The following is a 23,214-nucleotide window of genomic DNA, read 5'->3' as shown; positions in this document are numbered from 1 at the left end:
GCAGGAATCGAACCCCAACCCTGGAGGTGTGAGGCGAACGTGCTAACCACTAAGCCACCGTGCCCCCCATCATCATAATATAATATTTTTTATTTTCGATTGGAACACTGTTGTTGCCAGATGGTGAATAAACCTACATGTGATACGAACGGTTTCCAGACCACTGATGTCATTGATTGTCTAGACCCACCACTAATATATATATACACATATATGTATGTAACCGGTATGTACCAGGAAGTGGTAGCTTAGTGGTTAAGGTGTTGTACTTTTGATTAGAAGGTTGTGAGTTCAAATCCTAGGACTGCCACTGCTAAGCCCTTGATCAAGTCCCCTATCCCTCAATTGCTCAAATGAGGTAAATATAAATCACCCTGAACATCAACTGCCACAAATGTGAATGTATGTTTACATGTAACGTGAACTACATAAGTGTGTGCATGTGCTTTTATTTCTTTACTTTGTTATCAGAAAACTGCACAAAAAGAGATAGATAGATAGATAGCTAGATAGATAGATAGATAGATAGATAGATAGATAGATAGATAGATAAACAAACAAACAAACAAACACAAATGATGTGTGTTGAGAATATGTTTATAGCATGAACCGTGTCAATCTGCTCCTGAATGTTAACGGTTTAGATAAACAGCTTCAGGTGGAAGTCCGTATCCAGGCTCCTACTGAGACGGAGCGAGCAGCAGGGGGTGATGGAAGTTTCAGATTTGATGTTCAGCTACGCCACATCCTTGTTGTGTTCATCATCATCACGTAAGTAAGGAGCAACTCAAACGAACAAATGCCTGAAGAAACAAACAGCATGCTTGCTGAGTGCTCAAGAGGAAGGAACAGGCAAATTAGCCTCCTTAGGAAAAAACTGATCAGAATCATGTGCACACACACCCACAGTCACATTTATTAGGAACACCTGCAGTTATCGAATCAGCCAATCAGACGGCAGCAACATAGTGATAATGTTCATCAAACATCAGAATGAAGAAAAGATGTTAGATAATGTACCTTAAGTATACTAATGTTTAATACACTTTTACTTTACCGCAATATGATCAGTTATCAGCACACATGATAGTAGGTAGCTACATGCTAAGGCTACCTTTTGTTCTGTGTTAATGAAAAAATTAATGTTATGTACTTTCTCGATTACAACCTCCGTTTATACAAATTACATGGAGCTGCACGTACACGTTGGATTCGCCGTGTTTGGATGCCAATGTAGGTTTACAAAGCCATGAGCATTAACAGTAAAGCAACATCCGCCATTGTTGATGTTGTGTTTGTGTTTGCCGCTGCTGCGCTGACATTGCTGGAAAACGTGACACGTATACAGTTACGTCAGATTCGGCTCTGTGACGGCTCTCTAACCGATGGAAAGGCAAACCGGTTCTTAGAAGGATCGCCAGTGGAAACAACTTTGAACCAGCATCAGCGCTAGCTCTGAACCAGCACCCGGTTCTCTTTGGTTGAAAGGGGTATCTGTGACTTGAACTGTGGCATGGATGCTGCTACCAGATGGGCTGAAATGCCTTGTTGATAAGATTGGGTCCATCTGTCAACAAGTCTATAGTGACTAATACAGTCACTCTGTACAACCATGGTGAGCTGAAAAGCATCTTAGCGTACACACAGAACCATGAGGTGGATTGACCTCAACAGCAGAAGAGCTGTAAACTTCTGAACTGCCTCATTTGTGTAAATTCAGTTATTACTTTGTCTTGTGGACTATACATAAAGTTATCTTATGTGAAATAGTTTATCCAAAATAAGCCTCTTATTATATATTTTCTCTCTCTCTCTCTCTCTCTCTCTCTCTCATTCTTTCTTTCTCTCTCTCTCTCGCCTTAAATTTGATGCATTGACCCAAATCCTCTGATCATTTCACCTCAGTCACATGTCTAAGAGCGACATCACTGTGAATTATTGTATTATTATATTATTATTATTATGTCATTATTACATTTAATTCAAAAACAAGCACAATTCAAACTAAAAGTGTACGATTTGTTTGTGCTGATTTGTTTTGAACAAAATACTTTGTGCTTGTTTCATTTTGATGTCTCAGCCACTAGGCGAAGGAGGAATTAGGTTTCTGGTTATCCGTGCATGTGATGTCTTGGAGGATTAGTTGAATAATTTGTAGGATTTATATGAAATTATACCTGTGTGGTAGATTAGATTAAATTAGATCAGGAGGTGTGCATGTTTCCTGCATAACAGCACGGTTCAGACGGTAGTCAGAAACATTTATTCTAGTCCGTTATCGTTCTTACTATGCTATTGTTTCTATACAGTACATGCACAACTCATCACACCACACCTTTATTTTTCAGTCTGTTGTGTGATATTCTTTATTTGCTATCGTAACCAGCAGGTTACAATTGATCCAAACAGGGTCAGGGTTACAGCGACGTCTGAAATAGTTGTTCGGTAGCTTTCTTCCTGTTTGATGTCTACTAAAGGTTTATTTCAGGCAGAATAATTAGGAACAAAAAGGAGTAGACTGGTTGGCAGTGGTGTCCTGTTGATGCTGCTGGTGTTCCACTTATCTAATTATATGATGGATCAGCTTCAGCTTTCATCTCTTCTATTAAATGTGACACAAATATATCAGGTAACGAAACAACCTGAGCATATAATTACACTCGATCGATAATTACTCCATACATATAATTTAAGCACAACAGCCCTTTGAACACAAAAGCATGTGCGGGTTCAGCTTCACGCTCTCCAGTGCATCTTTCCCACAATATCACAGCTTTATAAATCACTCAGCTGACAAGAGCAGAGGTTTGAGCACTTTCTGCGTTTAGTGCTCCACTGAGTGCTCTAGGCATAGACGTGGTTTCGCTCAATTCTTTCCGCTGGCTTTTTCCTGTGCATCCCTGCCGCTTCACGAGACTGACAGCGGGCTGGTCGTCCTGACCCGGGCTTTGTAAATAAGGCCTTTTCCTTTCACCATCCATTCATCACACAGCAACACAACAGTCCACCCCGGACCCCCTGCTCATTCACACCGGCACTGGGAGACAGGTGTTTTTTACATGTTGAACAATTACTGTATTGCGTCCCTCTAATCTCCAGGATTAAAGAGCCCAGCTGTACGAGGAGTGCTCATTCAGTAATTGTAGAAACATTCCCGATCTTCTGTAATGGCTTTACAGAAACATGTGTTTCGGTTCTAATTCGTGGAATTTGCTGTGGAATGTGGAACAGCTGGAATGTCTCTGTGCGCATGTCCACCATGTCTGATCGTTAAAATAAATGAGTGCTGGAAATCATTCTGTCCCAATGCACCAATGCAGTTCCACTGAGCCAGGAGGATGAAACACAGAGCACGGAGGCAAAGGCAAGAAGCCATGCGCCAAAGGCTGGGCTTGGGGGAGGAGAGAGAGAGAGAGAGAGAGAGAGAGAGAGAGAGAGAGAGAAGAGGGAGATGAGGATCCTCTGTGTTTGCGGAGCAGCACTGGGGGCGGAGATGCCACTCCAACAGCAGGAACTGTCCATATGCCATCATGACACCAGCCTCACTGTGACATAAGCAGGAAGCATGAGAGCCAATGGAAAAAAAAAATCATTGTGTACTTTGTGAGATAAGACAAACCTAAAGCATTACTATCAGGACACTGTTTAACTAGTAAACAAGAGGAAACATTAGAGCAGAGTTGTGGTGCAAAAAGGGAGAGAGAAAAAAAACCTTCTGTGAAGCAACCTTCAGCCTTCAGTCAGTCAGGGGAAATAAACATGTCATGTAATTGTGTCGATACTGAAACTCAACAATGTTTCCCAGAAAAGCAATGAAGCTTTTGCCTTGATTCGCTTTTATTCACCAAACGAATCACTCCACAAACTGACAGTTTACTCCGAAATTATTACGCTTTAAATAACACCAATACAAGTCTCAACTTGGCCACCTTATCGTTATTTGACAGTCCTTTACTTAAGGAACAGACAGTAACAGAAGTCTAAAGATAAAATAGAGAATCAGAAACCACAACTTTGATTCTTGGTTCTCTTCGATAACCTTCAAAACAAAACCCTGTAGAACAGAAGATTCATAACTTTAATTAACTTTTATTATTACGAGCTCAACCGAGTCAAAATGCAGAATTAAGACATAATACAAAGCAAAAAAGGTGTCAAAACAGTCTATAAAAAGCTTCACTTGCGATGTGTGTTTTAAAGTTTTGACGTTTTGTCGACTTACAGTTAAAAGCAAATCAAACTTTAGCACTGAGCACATTGTGAAGAATACAAACTGGGATGTGTTTAAAATGATCCCTTTTGTAACTATTCCCACATACTGTAGAGTTTCTACGGCTTTCTTCCAAAATGAAAACGATAAGTTGGAGTTTAATGGCTGCGCACACAAAGGCAAAAGGTATGCAATCTATTTCACAGACACTGGTGAAGAAATGCACAAAAGAGATATTTAAATAACAAAAAATGCCATTTCAATTGATCCCACATCTCTCTCTCTCTCTCTCTCTCTCCATCGCACACAGCTCAGAAAACATCCAACAAACGGCTGAGTTTCCCAAACATGTAGCCGAGACTGAATTAGTAGCTATTTCTCCCTTGACCGACCTTTCACACACCCTCTGCCCTGTACACACAGTTTCACATTCAATTTTAACCGTATATCAAATATTTTAAAGCAAACCAAAACACACACAGGCTTACGCCGTGCAAAACCAAACAGAGAAGAGTGGTAGAGTAGCCCTGAAACTGCGAGTCGCTGGTCAGGCTGCCTACCTGCTTGTAACGTAGCGAGGAATGAATGAGCTCCACAGACAGACGAGAGGACAGCTGCTTCTCCGCTGCCACTGAATCGGGAGGGTGAGGGAGATGGAGAGAGATGAGAAAGAGAGAGGGAGAGGGCGGGGGGGCTCAGCATGCACGCTGACATCATCATCATCATCATCACACACACACACAACTACACCCACACGCACGAAGAGGAAACTATGGTAACAGATGCGTGCGCCACAACCAGGCATCTCAGTAACGTAAGAGAGCGGCCATGGGGCATGAAGCGCTGCAACTGGACAGGCGTGAATAATAACGGTGCGACCTTTACCACATGCCTTTGTACCCACAGGTTCTGTTCCTCATGACCTTAGGAAAATACAGATGTTTCTTTGTCCGAGGGCAGAAAGATGAAAGCTACTGTAGACGTATCTGAAGCAATGTTTGAAATATTTCTTCTATAATTGAAACGTTTTAAAATAGAAATAGGTTTAAACAAAACAACTACAAAATTCTAGTAGTGTTTAAAACCACAACACAACGTAACTGTAGCGAGACACGGCTTATAACAGACTAATGCCAACAGCTCCTCATTACTACTATCCTAATAACCGGCACACTTTAGGACCGTTAACATTAGAATCCCAATGTTATTACTAAACATTTCCACGTTTACATCCAGAATGACTATAGAATTTGAACAAATGGTGTTTGCAATTAGTGTTTTTTTCTGCTTTTTCCAATTTAGCTGTGTATTAGAGAAATAAGGGAAATGTAGTTATCAAATAAAGAAAGCTTAGAACCGCCACATTAGCGCTTGTGAGTGGTCGAAAGCGTTCGAGCAGATAAAGAGCAATTTATATAAAAACAACCAAGTCATCTCAAGGATTTAGTATTGGGATTGAAATATGAGACAGACGGTTTCTGTGTACATGAAACTGCTTGTTTGTCTTCAGTACTACAAGAGCTGAAAGTGTTTAACACAGATTCTTCATTAAAGATACAAGACTCACTATGTAACTGTTTATGAAAAAATGACTACTTATTTTTTTTAACTGTTGATGGTAGATGTGAATAAGTAGATTAGTTGTTGTGGTAGCCAAGAGTTTAAGGTGTCTGACTCCAGAAGGTCATGAGCTCAAATCCCAGGTGCGCCAAGCTTGCTCTGCCTACAGTGCAGCCCGAGCTGATATGCATATGAAGCGATGTGTCAAAATAACTTTTGGACATTTATAGTAAATATTTGTTCCCAGCAGTACAAATTATGCAAATGTGAAATTTCAAGGAAGAAAGAAAAGAAAAAAAAAAGAAAAAACCGGCTGCCAAAATGTGCTTCAGAGATCCTCTAGTTCCTCTAAGTGAAGCTACAAAGGACATATCCTGCTGAGTCGAGGCAAGTCAGGATGCTTTATTGTCATTTCAACCCCATATAGCCGGCACAGTACACGGTGATATGAAACGACGTTCCCATAGGACTGCAGTGCTACAGAAATACACACAGCTACATAAAATAACCCAGAACTAAGAGCACTAAGTCCTACTATTCTACAAATACCTCCACCCTGAAAAGCTTTTTATTGAAGATCGTTTATTTAAAGCTCTAGAATAAAAAACGTTTCCTGTTTTTTTCCCCCCAAGACTCGCTTGATAAATATCTAAACATATTATAAATGTCAACAGGATTTATACGAATTTCCACTTTTGTCGGCTCATGTCCTCTTCTTTATTAGCGGATTATTAGTCTTTTATTACTTCCTGCACCTTACAAGCGATAAATCACAGCAACACCATGATCTTTGAATTTTTCCTGGCTGAGAGAAGAGAATCCGATGTGTTGTTCTGCTGTTGGAGCTCATCTACCTCTACCATGGTTTGACACGTTGAGACATACTGAGATGCTTTTCTACTCACCACACTTACACAGAGTGGTTAGCTGCATTACTGTAGCCTTATCTTATAGGGTAAGTCATTGGCCCCCTTATCCACGGATGGTGGGTTTGAGTTGAGCGCTGAACGCATAACCCAGAGGTCAATGGAATAAAATCATCCTCTGCTATACACAACCAGATATATAAAAAAACTGTTTCTGGATAGTGGTAGCTCAAGTGGTTAAGGCTCTGGGTTGTTGATTAGAAGATCAGGGTTCAAGTCCCAGCACTGCCAAGCTGCCACTGTTGGGTCCTTCAAGAAAAAGCTGTTTCACTCCACAGAACCTCTTTCACTCGATGTTTTTTCCTTAACTGAGTAAATTCTAGAGTCTCTTATGTGTGAAAATCCCTAGAGATTATACGAGTTATAGAAATACTCTAACCAGCCCATGTGGCACCAACAATCAAACCATGCGCAAAACCACTGAAATCACATCTTCCCCCTTTTCTAATAGTTGATGTGAACATTACCTGGAGCTGCTATCTGTAAGATCTGATGCAGTGCTCTGCTGCTACACGATCAGATAATTGCATAAATAAGTAGACGCACAGTTCAGAAGGTGTGTGTGGTTGGTATACGTGTACGTATTACTGTCTCGCTCCTTCTCGCTACACTCCTGTGTACTGAACACCTTTCTGACTGTTACACAGTTACGAGGGCTACAACAGAGACTCCTACAGTTAGTTACTACAGTGATTACTGAATTTACACATTTTTATAATCTATTTACTGTATTATTACTTTGTGCTGTCCAGTTTCTGACATTTATTTATTTATTTCAAGTAAATATCGTAATCACTGGATCGTACCTTAGTTATAAGAGGAACAGAGCACTTCTTAAAGGACATCTTGTTAAAAAGTAACTCCACTTCGAGTCATGTGACATTACACCAATGCTGATGATTTTTCATGCCATGTGTTTCATTCTTTACCTATGACTGAATAATGGCTATTTTAATGTTTGTGTTCGAGGTGTGATATTTGCTAATGTTCGAGGTGTGATATTTGCACTAATATTTTAAGCTAAGCAATGTGCAGTCGCTGTGTTTCAGGTTTGCTTTCATTCAGGTAAACGTTTATATTTATGCGTACTGTAGCACTGAAGGGCTTTTTACTTGAAACATGTACAATCATAAGGAACTAATCCTAGTGTTGGACCAAAACCGGTCAGAAAGCGAATTAAATGTTTTACTAAGCTAAGTTAACTTCTGACTAACAACAGGCTCTTCATCACGCACATGAAAGAGAGAGATTACGTTTACATTTCCAGCATTTGGCAGACGCCCTTATTCAATTCAATTCAATTCAATTCAATTCAATTCAAATTTATTTCTATTGTGCTTTTTACAATTGACTGTCTCAAAGAAGCTTTACAGAACATAAACATAAAACAAAAGGTTATTGTAAAGATTAATATAAAGATGAATATTCATTCATTCATTCATTTTCTACCGCTTATCCGAACTACCTCGGGTCACGGGGAGCCTGTGCCTATCTCAGGCGTCATTGGGCATCAAGGCAGGATACACCCTGGACGGAGTGCCAACCCATCGCAGGGCACACACACACACTCTCATTCACTCACGCAATCACACACTACGGACAATTTTCCAGAGATGCCAATCAACCTACCATGCATGTCTTTGGACCGGGGAAGGAAACCGGAGTACCCGGGGGAAACCCCCGAGGCACGGGGAGAACATGCAAACTCCACACACACAAGGTGGAGGCGGGAATCGAACCCCCAACCCTGGAGGTGTGAGGCGAACGTATTAACCACTAAGCCACCGTGCCCCCCATAAAGATGAATATAATACAAAAAAAATCAAGATTAATATTAGAGATATTTAAATGTGTTTGTATTTATCCCCAAAAAGTCTGAGGAACGGAAAGTAAAAACGTCATTAGATGGTAAAAGGAGGAAACCTTGACAGGAACCAGGTTATCCAGTGTGACTTACATTATCTCATTTTATTTATACAGCTGAGTAATTCAGGGTTAAGGGCCCTGCTCAGGGGCAATACAGTGACGGTTTTGTGGGCGTGGGATTCGAACCCACAACCTTCTGATCAGTAGCCCAAAGGCTACCACGTTAAGTAGATATAAATTAGTGTTTTGGTACAAATACACAGCTGTACAAGTAAAAGTTACATACATAGATATATATATAATTAATTATTTACACATACATAACGTTAGCCAATGCTAATACACATGAACAGAGAACATAAACAAGATGGTTGTCAATAGTCTGGAGTTAAACATGAGACATTTCTAGACAAAATAAACTTTATAAATATGTAAATAAATAAATGAGGGTTTATATAAATTCATAAACTCACCATTTTAGGGATTTTAGTTCGTGTGTTCATTTAAAACCTCCAGGAAAAGTTGTGTGAACTTGGAAAAGTTGTTGTTTCTCCCATTACAGACACACGGGGCACCGGAGAATTAAACGAGAAGCAGTTATTGTTTACCGTTTGTTTGTTTTATATCCTGAGACACTTCTGGATTTTCCCAACTGCTCCAGAAATCCTCAAAGCTCCAGAAGAACCGTCAGGCCAGAATAACCGCTCAGGAGAACTCGATAAACACGCACGTACGCACTCGGATTAACCGCCTATAGGGGGCGCTCGTGATTAGCGTTATTACATGCACGGGCTCGCGAGTTGTTTCCCCAGGGAGGGGAATTCCGGATCTTTTAAGCGAGTTAAATCATCTGACTCAGCTCATCAGTAGGAACCGACTCTTTTAGACATTTTCGGTTCAATGGCGTTCAATAAATATATTTTAACCAGCAGCTGTTCTTCTCTATCCAACAAAGGATGAAAGTGTTTTTGAGTGAAATTTTACTCTACATTTATTTCACAAAATGACATTAAATTTAATTTCATTTACAAAATCTACTTAGGATTATAAAGAAAAGTGTGCATTGACAATAAACATTCCAACAGTATTCTGTGCCACACACACGCACACACACACACACACACTCACTCACACACACGCGCACACACACACTCACACACACGCGCACACACACACTCACACACAGACACACACACACTAACTCACTCACACACACGCGCACACACACACTCACACACACGCGCACACACACACTCACAGACACACACACACTAACTCACTCACACACACAAAGACACACACACTCACGCACTCACACACTGACACACTCTCACTCACACACACACACACACTCACTTACTCACACACTCACGCACACACTTACACACACACACACTCTCGCACACACTTACTCACACACACTCACAGACACACACACAGACACACACAGACAGACACACACACGCGCACACACACACTCACACACAGACACACACTCACACACTAACTCACTCACACACACACAAACACACACACACTCACGCACTCACACACAGACACACTCTCACTCACACACACACACACACTCACTTACTCACACACTCACGCACACACTTACACACACACTCTCGCACACACTTACTCACACACTCACACACTCACAGACACACAGACAGACACACACACAAACACACACAGACATGCACGCACACACACACACTGGGAAGGTTTTCCATTAGATGTTGTAGAATTGGTCCCTTTAGTTCCAGTGGAATAAAATCCTACTTATAGACATATTAAGGTGTCCTAATACCTTTGGCCCTATTGTGTATTCATTAGTTGTGCACTATTCTATATTGTTAAATGTTCTTGAAAGACTTTGATTTCTGTATAAATGTGTACATTTTTATTTTTATGTCTAAGATACAAAACAAAACAATAATATGTATTGATTTGTTAATTGTGTTATGATCATTCAAGGCTGTGTAAATATTTGTGCATTCGATGCTTGTATTTCTGAATGTGAAATTTTATTAGTTAGAACAAAGCCATTCCTCTAAACTATTGTGATTCAAATATTCCGGTCAGGAATAACATCCCAGTTTGGCAACACTGGCAGTCAGTGTAATGTTTCTCTCATCTAGGCAAGCGTCCAACCCACACTCATTATTATTAGCCCACTATCCAAAGCCTTTGTCCTCCACTGCTCACAGGAAAAGAATTTGCAGTGATATAGTGTAGCAAGGATAAGAAAGTCTAAATGCTTACTGAAAAGCAGACACAAGGATGTTTTCAGCTAAAGAGGAAATTGCAGTCCAGTTATATATGGCCTTTGCTCTCAGCTGTGTCATATATACTGTGTGTGTGTCTGTGTGTGTGTCTGTATGTGTGTCTGTGTGTGTGTGAGCGTGTGTGTGTATGCGTGTGTGTGTGCATGCGTGTGTGTGTCTATTTGTGTGTGTGTGCCTGTGTGTGTGTGTATCTGTCTTTGTGTGTGCGTGTCTGTGTGTGCGTGTCTGTGTGTGTGAATGTGTGTATATATGTGTGTGTGCGTGTCTGTATGTGTTTCTGTCTATGTGTGTCTGTCTGTGGGTGCGTGTCTGTGTGTGTGCGTGTCTGTGTGTGTGTGTGTGTGTGTTCGTGTCAGTATGTGTTTCTGTCTGTATGTGTGTCTGTCTGTGTGTGTGCGTCTGTGTGTGCATGTCTATGTGTGTGTGTGTGTGTGTGTATGTGTGTGTTTACCGCTTGGTAACATGTCCAACTGAGAAAGAGGTGAATCTGAAATGGATAAAGGGAATAAGAAGTAAGCAATCAAACACAATGTGGAGTGTACTGTACCGTTTTCTGAAAATAATCAAGATGTTACGATGCGACAGTTTTTTATTAATAAATTATTATTGATATAAATAATTAGCATTAGTTATGTATATTTACAAATTTTTTTTTTTAACTTGTAAAACACATAATGTACAGTTAGCATTCCAAGTTAACACAGACAAAGACTCATAGATAATGTCAAGATTTGGGCATGGAGAGTGTCCATAAATTTTACTCTGACTTTATTTGAAGGACATTAAAGCACCACAGCATCAGTCAGTTTCATGAGGTTAGATTTGTAAGGTAATAATTCTTTATAATGCAGGAGCTGGCAAAAATTTGAATGTAAGTAAATGAAACTAATATAGTGATTTATATAGTATAGTCATTTATAATACACAGCAACAATCTCAGGGCGAGAAGGGAAATGAATGAATGAATGAATGAATGAATGAATGAATGATGTAATGAATTAAACAAAAAAATATATACTGTACATAATTATATACAGTATGACAGTACATTTGTGGTCTGACAAGCAGTTTAATGTAGAATACTTGATTAAATTCTAATTGTAATGTACAATAATTAAATTAAAACCAAAAGCTGTGGAGACACACTGAATAAATATTCTATGGTAAATCGTGTAGGCTCTTATGAAGCCATATGGTTCAGTTCAGATTTGCCTACACTGCCAGGACACAGCAGACAGTCTACACTCTCAATAGACAGGCAGAAATGAGCGTTTCATAACAGGGAACACTGTAATGCACAGCTATCAGATGTTAATTAAACTCAATTGGCAATAATCTCCAAAAGCCCGGCATAGTAATGCCTTTCTGGGAGAATCTGGATATGATCAAAAGCAAATACTCTCTCTCTCTTTTACACACACACACACACACACAGACATACACACACACACACACACACACACACACATGGTCATTCTCTGTTCCCTACCATGCATCTCACCACACAGTTTCCATGGTAGCAATATATCCAATAACAATATTGTGAATTCAAGGCATTGGGCCTGAAAGCAGGTTTGCTCAGCTGTGATGTGTTTATTTCCTCATATATCACTATTAAATTATTGTTCCTAGGTTGCAGTAGAGAAATCAAGTCACTTTATATCTATGGGAAAACAGATGGGAATGGCCTTAAATAAGACAATGACCCAGCACACAGCGAGACGTTGTCTGTGACACAAACAAATGTTTAAAAAAATTAAAAATCGGGGCCATGCCTTCATGAAGACTATGTTGTAAATCTGTACAAACAAAATTAGCTATTTAAAAATATTTTGAGTCATTAATAAGTGAATTATAATGTATATCTATGGATGGGGTATCAAAAATAGAAACAAAATAATGAGTGCTACCGATGAGAATCCGAGGATCAGAGAAAGTTCCTAGATTGAAGACCCAAGCAGTACACACGATTAAATCTGTGTTATCTGTCACAGTTAAATCAATGAGGTCTGTGCTGCAGACAATGGGTTTCCTTACGATGATGCCACTGTCGTTTGTAAGCACTATTTGTTCTCTTGAACACCATAATACATGATTTGACTGTAACTGTTTTGATAATACTGATGCAGGAAAAAAGTCATTCTTAAAATGTTATCATTCTCAAGGCTATTGCAAATCACTGTTTTGCACGTGTGTGTGTGTGTGTGTGTGTGTGTGTGTGTGTGTGTGTGTGTGTGTGTGTGTGTGTCATTTATAGATTATGTCATATCTTATTAAACCATAAAGATCTCTTCATTGTAAGCCAATAAAGCCATAAAGCTTCAAATCTTCAAACATGCACTAAAAAGGCAGAATGTTCCTTCAAAACATCTTAAGCTTTGTCCAATTGAGCAATTTTTACAATCATGCCCATATACAATCATGTAATATATTAATTGCTAGCACATCATACACCCAAATAACTTTGCTTCATGCCATGAAGACCATAACAATGTATACATGCAGTTCTCCAGAGCTGCCAAGTTAATACACATTAAAACTGTAGAAATTTACAGATGTTAAGCATTAATATTCCTCTAAACAAATACATCAATTAATATTCCTCTAAACAAATACAAGTACATCTATTATAATAAAGAAAATAAAAAAGGATGTATGAAGTGTTTGAGAAGTGCGCCATCACCTGGTATTGTATTGTATTTCACCCTATGTGATTTTGTCAATAGAAAAATGATAAGGTTCTGCTTTAAGGCGCTGGAGCATGTCATCTCACCATATCCTGATATCTAACTGTGCATTGGTGCACTATTAAAACTAATCAAACTGCCCTGTTACTTTACACTTTTTGCTTAAACTCCAGAGCCTGACAGGGTTGATCCTGTTTATCCACATGGTTCCTCTTCCATTTCCAACATGACATGTGTGGGCACTTGATAAATGGCTCTAGGTCACAAGCCCAAATGTGAGTTAAATCTTTGGCAACATTTTATTTATTTAAATTCCACTATGTGGAAATTGTTTATTTCACAGACTTGTGCACTTTGAGGTCAGATTGGACTCAACATCCTGAATCCTTTCACAAGTCATGAATGTAGATGTAGCTCGGTGTGTGTGTGTGTGTGTGTGTGTGTGTGTGTGTGTGTGTGTGCGCGTGTGTGCGTGCGTGCATGTGTGTCTGTGCGTGTGTGTGCACCCAGTGTGCAAAAGAGCTATAAAAGATCAGAAAGAAAGTATGAAAAAAAAGTGTAAAGAGAAGGCAGGGAGGGGTTCTAGAGAATGGGGTTCTCAAAATGTATAACAGCCAAGAAAATGCTTAATTGAAATAATTAAATAGACAAATAAAACCAAAATAAATAAATAAATCCAAAGATTTACTTAATCCCTTTAGTGCAGAATTATTTAACGAATATATCAGAATTATTTAAATACCATTAAAAATACTATTAAAATAAACTATTTGGGGAAAAAAGGCTTTTTTATTTTTTATTTACAAAATAATTTGTTCCTATTTTTTATTTATATTTTCCCACATACAGAGCACATTTAGTTCAAATTGTCATTGGACCTATTTCTTTTGGAGTTATTGAGGTCTGTATTAATTCCATTCAATTACAACCCCAACCTGGTGGTTAGGATAATATAATAATGTTGATAATGGTGGGTTTTTATTTATGCCACTCTAACAAAGCTCTATCACAGACCCCCAGACACCGTTTTATGGATTTTCACAGTCACAGTATTTTGAGAAACGTGCTTATATGCTGCATGTAGTTTTATTCCAATGTTTACATCTTTAACAATCAAAAGTATACCTAACAATGCTGTTGGATTATAAATCTCTGTCACTTCTCACTTCATTGACACACTGCACTTTGTATCGTTACTGTTAGTGCATTTTACAATTACACAATTTGTACACACACTGTGTGCATATTACATACAAATATTATTTTTCTTCGTATTTCTTTATTTATATATTATATCTATATTTACATACACAGTCTAAGGAGGAGTAGGCTGGGTTTTCATTTCATTGCAAATTGTATACTGAATATAACTGAGTTTGCGACGAATAAAATCTTGAATATTAAATATTACTGTTGTTATTATGACTGCACAATATTATAATGCTAAAAATATATATTTCATGTTTTAAACAAAGCAGGCACAATGGTGCAAACAGTCTACCAGTAAGTTCTCCTTATCTTTGAAAACAAACAAATACATAAATATATATGTACATAAATAAATGCTTAAAAATTTTGAAACTCACATTATCTAATTTACTGATATATAGTGACTTCAAATGGAAAATGTTTACTTTCTGGAATCAAGAACAACAAAAACACCTACAATTGCAATTAAATACACAGAATACTATGTAGAAGCTATGGCTGTTTTTTTTCTAGCCCAGATATACTGTATATTCACACATCTTAGTACTGTGACGTGATTGCTACTTGGTGATTTTTTTTTTTTGCCCTGCAATTTAATATTTTGTCTATCAGTTATAGAAAAGTATATAATTTAACTCCACATTTCTACCAAGGACCCACTATTTGCATGCAAACATGTTGGCATATGTCCTATGTTGATAGTGAATGTTAAATAATCAGTGTTGATTTTTCTACAGTTGGGCAAACAACATGTCAATCGTGTTTAGTGGCATCGCAGCAAATAATTAGACAGGGCAAACACATCATGCTTTTTAAATAAATAAATAAAAAAACCCAAGTGTCACATTTTATCCTGCTGTTCATAATTTCATGCAATACTATCTGGATTAAAAACGAAAAGAGCTGTTATTACACACAGCTACACAGCTATGGCTCAGTGAGCTAATCAACATTACCCTGTTAACAAGACACAACCTATAATATAATATAATTATAATATTTTCAAAGCCAGCAGATCTGAAGGCAAACCTGGTTCCTGCACCCAGTGTGCAATAGATTCCCTGAATGCAGATTAACAAGCTCCCTTATTTCTAACAACTGGAGATGATACTTAGCCATGTGGTTTTTGATTAGTCATGTAATAGCAAAGTGTTTCTACCCTAAGGGATAAAGATGTCTGTAGTCGAGTCCTAAGAGACCTGCCCATCCCACAAATTTACTCCCATGTGTTCTACTTATCCAGGCTTCCTGGGACAGAAAGAAAGACAGGCATGAAGTATATTATGCTCAATTGCACACAAGAATAGCATTTATTTTTTATAACAGTTAATTTGTCTAACACCCATGGAAAAGACTGATCATATATTAAAACTTTATCGAGGAACTTTCTAAATGAATGTTCTCCAAGGCTGTGTTAATCTCTTTAATATTCATTTTCTGTAACCCCTTCTGCCTCACAATATATTTGGAAATGATTTCTTCTTCTTCTTGTTTTTTCTTTCTGCAAGCTTGATGATTGTTGAAAATTAACCAAAAACAAGTCCTTAAAATGCTACAGTAACTATTGTGTACAACAGGACAAAGAGACATGAGGAAATTAGACATTAAAAAATTGCATAAAGTGCAAGTTAACAAGGTTGTAACACCCTGTCATTGACTATAGGATAAGTCCATCTAGTTCAGTTTTGATGTGTAAGGGCTAAGAAAGAGGGAGTTGATTAACAGATAATTTACACATGATTTCTTGGCACACAATACACTGAATTCCTACAATATTAGGTATATATATCTTCTTTGAGCACACACAGCTCAACAGGAGTTTGCTGATGATCTTCCCAAACACACTGCACAAATTTCACTCCATCATCACTTCATCATAAACTGACACACACTGAGTTCTTCCTGCTGTGCTTTAAGGGCAAAAAAGAAGAACAAGTTTCACAGGTATATATTTTTGCTCGTATTATCTTTTACCCCCACAGTTCAGTCTATTTGGAAAGTCTTCACTGTTTGTTCTCTGGTCTTTTGTGTGCCACTGTGTCCACCAGCAGTAGGCCCTCTGTTTTCATTACTGACTGTCATTTGTGTGATCCGGCAAGCCAGACTGGGGAATTTACTCTGCAGCACCAATCAATCACAGAGCTCTATTTTGTTACACATACACACAGACACACACATACACAATTTCTCCATGTTAACCAAGCTTATTGGAAAGCACAGCTGTGCTAGGTCTCACAGGAACACCAATAAGACACATTGCTCAAACTGACACTCCAATATTTGTATGGGAAATTAACATGACACATTTCTCTACAGCAGGTTTTGAGAGACTAATGGGATCGTATCATCTGCTGTTTGATATAATGAAGTATCGGAGGACGAAATCTAAAATCGGCTTCTTGTGAAGCATTCAGCATGGATGAATACAGAAAAAAAAACCTTTAGGCAACCAGTTGAAGAATTTAAGCAGCCAGCACCTGTCAATATGTTGGTTAATCCTCACACAGCAGACAAACAAACATTAATTGCTTTGATGGAGACATGTCTCAAAATCACAGTAAGTGGACTTGTGTCCTGGCAGCTTGATTGACATCCTGCTCTTCTGGTAATGGACATCAGATCTCAAACTGTCTGAGTGAAAAAATTACTCAGTCGCAACCATTCAGTCAAGCATTATGTAAATGGAGCTGTGCTGGAATGAGGCTGCATTTGCAAATATATTAACCGGTGGCACAAGCAACATGACAAACAGATTTCAAAACAGATTGAATTGAGAGTTTTTCTGGCACACCATGTCATATAGCTTGCATCTTAGACTTGTTTCTAGATCTTACAGCTTTCAAAAAAGATATGAGATGCAAAACACCATAAACATTTCCTTAAATACAAGCTGTAAATACAGCTTGTGACAGAAAACATTTGTGAAAGTGGAGAATTGGGTCATGTCTCCATAGACCCATAAAAGTGAGTTCACTCTCTGAACTTTACTGCTTCCTGCTGGTCTGTTCCCTGTCACAGAGATGCCACATAATGGATGAAGCCTGATAAAAAATTTAGAGACAGTTCACTTTACACTATAACCACAGAAAAGCCTTCGCTAGACAATGTACAATAAGGTATGGTAAACAGATTGGAAATGAAAACGAATCTATGACCATGAAAGCAGTTACTAATTGCTCAAAGAATAGCAGACGTTTTACAGCAAAGGCAAGAAGACATCAAAGGATAACTGTCATCTTTGCGGATAAGGATTTTAGGTCATGCAATACCACAAAGATTTGACAAAAACAACTAGAATTAGAGGTGGCAGGAAAAAACAGGAGAAACAGCAAACACAGATTTCACTCAACATTTTTAGCAAAACAACCTGTGTGTTCATAAAATATTACAAAACTGATGACCTGTCGTTTTTTGTTACCTATCCAGTATGTTTGTCATCAATAATCAATATGGACAAACTGTAGGTAGGTACATAGATACTGTTACATAGTAGGAACATAGATAGTGCAATCCTTTTTAGGAACATGTATATTTTGTAAGTAAATCGCATACATATAGATACCGAAACAAGGATTCATTTATGTTTGCACAATATTTATCCAAGGCCTGTTCCTAAGCTCAAAGAATAACAAAATCACTTGTTAAAGTGATTTTAAAATAAGTTTTACAAGTTGTTGAAATACAAGTTTTTAAAATAAATACTAGGCAACCTAAAAAAATACATGCTTAAATGAATGTCATGAATGACTGTTACATTGCCTTATACATTGAAATTAATTTTAACATGAATGATTGATTGTCACTGGAATGATTTAAATGAATGTTATTATTGTTATATGATTAGGCAGCATTACATCTAATGTCATCACTGTTACATCACTGTACAACCATATATTACTGTCATCATTGTGACATCACTGGACAGCGTTAAATTATTGTCATCATTGTCACATCACTGGACAGCGTTAAATTATAGTCAGCATTGTGACATCACTGGACAGCGTTAAATTACTGTCATCATTGTGACATCACTGGACAGCGTTAAATTATTGTCAGCATTGTGACATCACTGGACAGCGTTAAATTATAGTCAGCATTGTGACATCACTGGACAGCGTTAAATTACTGTCATCATTGTGACATCACTGGACAGCGTTAAATTATTGTCATCATTGTGACATCACTGGACAGCGTTAAATTAATGTCATCATTGTGACATCACTGGACAGCGTTAAATTACTGTCATCATTATGACATCATTGCACAGTCTTAAATTACTGTCATCATTATGACATCATTGGACAGCATTTAATTACTGTCATTCTTGTGACATCATTGATGGTTAGCAAGCTACTGGAGCCTATCTGAGGAACAACTGAGGTGACATTCCTGTGGAACTTTAGTTGTCTAGTATGTCTCATTCTTTCAAGATAAAAATAACATTCTAGATAACTAAATTTCTTTGTGTTGATCAAAGTCTTAGAGTATTAAAAAGAGTGTTACAAATGTTATGATCTAGTAAAAAGTTAAAGAAGCATTTGAGAAGAAACCAAATACCACTATCTTAGAAATATAAGTAACATTTTACTAACCTGACCAGCTGACAAACAGAAAAAGGGCATTCAAACATGCAGACACCAAAGCTCTAATTCCTAGTACATGCATTGAATATTAGTAATTAGTAGGTTTCTTGTAGGTTCTTCAAAAACATTGGACACCATAGGAACTGGAGTGAAAGTATGGGCCATACTGTATGGCATGAAAGTCATTGGTGGTGGGTGGTGTTGGATATGCCCGAGGTGAAAGAGTGAGTAAACAGCAGAAGATGCAGAGAGATCAGAGGGCAAGAATGTCAGACAATGCACTGAAAAGGAAGAGGACACTCTGTGGAGAGAGAGAGAGAGAGAGAGAGAGAGAGAGAGAGAGAGAGAGAGAGACATCGGCAGCCATGTGCAGGTAGTGTGATGGAGCTAACAACAGATGGTGGCGATAGATCAGGTTGGGGAAGGGAGGGAAAGGGGCAATAAGTACAAGATATTTGAGGAGAAAACAAACAGGAAGAGGATAACAAGGGAAGGGATAGAAACTCGGATGGCAAGGGATAGCTAAATGTAGCTGAATTTATGAGAAGCATGGAAAATGATAATTATGTACTAATAATACTGCAAGTAGTATTTCCAATTCTGTCGTATTACAAAGTTCTCATGCACTGTGCATTAAACCTGTTGGGAGAACCTCAGGTTGTCAATTGCAAACACCTCAAACTCTAAATGGCTCATTCATTCATTCATTCATTCATTTTCTACCGCTTATCCGAACTACCTCGGGTCACGGGGAGCCTGTGCCTATCTCAGGCGTCATTGGGCATCAAGGCAGGATACACCCTGGATGGAGTGCCAACCCATCGCAGGGCACACACACTCTCATTCACTCACGCACTCACACACTATGGACAATTTTCCAGAGATGCCAATCAACCTACCATGCATGTCTTTGGACCGGGGGAGGAAACCGGAGTACCCGGAGGAAACCCCCGAGGTACGGGGAGAACATGCAAACTCCACACACACAAGGTGGAGTCGGGAATCGAACCCCGACCCTGGAGGTGTGAGGCGAACGTGCTAACCACTAAGCCACCGTGCCCCCCTCTAAATGGCTCAATTGCTCAATAAATCCACTAGATTGAAATTTAGAAATAAGGACATTTAATTGAGCTACAAAATTCCACATATGCTTTTTTTTAGTTGTACATGTACACATTGGCCACTTTACTAAGACATTGATGCATTTGCAGCAAAACTCATCAAAAGCAGGCTAGGAAAGGGAATTAAATTGTCTTTGACTGTGACTTGCTTGTTTGTGCCAAAGTCAGTGACTTTGACTGTAACTTGCTTGTTCGTGCCAGACAGGCTGCTTTCAGAAACCGCAGACTTTCTGAGATTTTCACGCACAACAACTTGTTGAGATGAGAAGTCATCAGAGAATGACCAGACTGGTTCGAGCTGACAGGCTACAATAAATCGAACGGCAACTCTTTACAACTGTAGTGAACAGAAAAGCGTTTCGAATAACACAAAATGTTGAACTAAGAATGACAACAGCATAAAATCAGATTAGGTTTCAATCTCAGCAAAAAAACAAGAAATAAAACATGTACAAATAAAGCTTTAAATCTTTATATGAATCATTATTATTATATGCAATAAACTATTATCTGTATTGCCTGTACTCTGCTTCTGAATGTGCTGTTATCACATCTGTGATAACAGATAATATCACATATTAATGGGAAATAGAGAGACTCAGTCATCCAGCTGAATGTTGTGTGTTCAGTACATTAATAATGGGTCACTGAGTCATTATAGAAAAGAATGAGTAATGTCAAAGGGGAAAAAAACCCTCTCATCCCTGTGTAATCATGTTTGGATTTGGCACATGACCTCTTTGTCTTTAAATTAGAAGAAACAAATCTTTAGATCTCACCCTATCAGTGATGATTTCACAGCTAATTACCCCTAGTACGCTATTGTATAGGACCATTAACTCTGTCTAATTCTCATCTGGCACTGGTCTTCAGTGTTTATAAAAAGTTCTCGTTGTTTCTCTTTCTCCCATTGCCTAAGCTGACTGACTTATTACCTGTGTCAGTGCTCATCTTATCACATCCCTTTTCTCTCAATCTGTGAAAGATCCTTGGGCTTGTAAAGAACACTGTTCCTCTGTTCTCTTATCTTTGATCTGTGTCCCGGAGACACCTTTCTGTCTGTCCTCCTAAATCGATTCAGTTGGTAGAATTTGGCGCCCACTCCAACAGAGATACTCTCACTTTCCTCGCTACATGATGAGTCATCAATTCTGTAGAGTCTTTGCCAGACAAGCATTTATCCTTTGTCCACTTTCCAAAAACAGTGGGATTCTTGTGATGTTGGCGCAATTTCAATTATTTCTGCAAATTACTCAGGAGATTTTTCCAGGTAAAAAAATGCAAAAAAGGGGGGGGGGGGTTGCTGAAACACTGCTAATAGACACATTGCTAATAGACACAGTGTCTGAAAAGAATATTTGGTTGAACTAAACAATAGTGTATGTTTTATATTACTTCAAAACTTTTGCTGTCATTACAGAACATCCCATTGAAACTCAAAATCTTTCTGAATTGCAACAGAATTCATTTGTGATCACATTTTGTAATTTGAAAGTTAGGAAATTGGCCCACTGAAATTGGCCCACTGAAATACAAATAAGAACATATTTGTATTGCTGTAGTTACTGAATGCTATGACTGATGCCAAGATGATATAATATTATCCACCCAAGCCCATATAAGGGCTCCATTAACATCAACATCATTCATCATTCATCCTGTTATATTTTTCACTTTATTTAATTACAACAAGGCATAGCTACTAATTGTTTTTCATTATATTATATTTTACAGTATTATTATTGTGCCCTTCTTCATTCCTGATTAAAGTAAGACATTCTTTTCCAGTCCTGTTTCTTTACCTCCTCCCTCCTCCCTGTCTCATATAGCCATGCTTTTTAACTAGCCTTATTTACCTTCCTTACTCTCTCACAATTATATTATCATGGAACAGAGTGCTTTGGAGTAAGCCATTCCTCCATATGAGAAATTTCCTCTATTTCCTTCCTCTAAAAGGCATATTAAATATCTCTCTCTCTCTCTCTCTCTCTCTCTCTCTCTCTCTCTCTCTCTCTCTCTCTCTCTCTCTCTCTCTCTCTCTCTCTCTCTCTCTCTCTCTCTCTCTCTCTCTCTCTCTAAGCTTTTACTGCTATTTCCCATAGAACCCTATTGCTCTAAGATCATGTCTGTCCTGAACTCCACATGAGCAGCAGGGCTTCAATTTCAGTGTCACTCTTTACAAGGATCATACTGTAGCAATTGCCAATTCACTGCACCCCCTATTTTGTAAAAAAAAAAATAAAAAATGTGTGCTGTTTGAAGTTGGTTAAATTATCTGAGTGCAGCTATCATTCATTTTTCAGGAGTAAGATCTGGGCTAAGCGATGACCCTAGATTGAGACCTAATACATTGCAGAACAAGACGTTTTTTAAAAGCAAATTCATGTCTTGTATGCCTGGGATGAAATCTCATCTGAGCCATTACCCATATGCCTTCCATTGTTGGGAATAATGGGCTGGACCTGTGGAGGTAGGCCTTATTGGATTATATTTTCAACTAAATGGTGTTTAGGTCTTATGCCACACTTCTGTGAATTTAGTGGCTTTAAATGCACTTAGCCATATAACGGTGAGCATTATGTCTCACCTTTAATAAGAGTAAAGGCAATATTCTGTCGCCCAGGCAGAATTTATGGTAGCATACAGTCTGAAAGTGTTACTATGGTACTTCATGTTATATATGGTTACTATATGACATGGTGACCCAGAACACTACAAGCATTGGATTATTGTGTTCTAGGCAACTGTAATTGCTAATTAC

The 23,214-nt window shown here is 38.4% G+C and overlaps 1 protein-coding gene across 3 annotated transcripts in view; it reads right to left on the bottom strand.

Moving 5' to 3' along the window:
• The window catches only part of pam (peptidylglycine alpha-amidating monooxygenase), a 67,675-nt gene extending 58,387 nt beyond the window's left edge, over positions 1 to 9,288 (bottom strand). Inside the window, exon 1 of one of the 3 annotated variants that reach the window (XM_060896707.1) lies at positions 9,036 to 9,288. The gene's annotated coding sequence lies outside the window, so the exon portion shown is untranslated. Of the gene's footprint in view, positions 1 to 4,770; positions 4,869 to 9,035 lie in introns of those variants that run through there. The other 2 variants (XM_060896709.1, XM_060896708.1) reach the window with 2 other exon arrangements.
• Between the last annotated feature and the right edge of the window lie 13,926 nt (positions 9,289 to 23,214).

Source organism: Tachysurus vachellii, chromosome 20 (genome assembly GCF_030014155.1).
Source record: "Tachysurus vachellii isolate PV-2020 chromosome 20, HZAU_Pvac_v1, whole genome shotgun sequence".
In the NCBI taxonomy this organism is placed as follows: Eukaryota; Metazoa; Chordata; class Actinopteri; order Siluriformes; family Bagridae; genus Tachysurus; species Tachysurus vachellii.
Note: the sequence above shows the minus strand (reverse complement) of the source record. Positions and strands in the feature narration are given on the sequence as shown.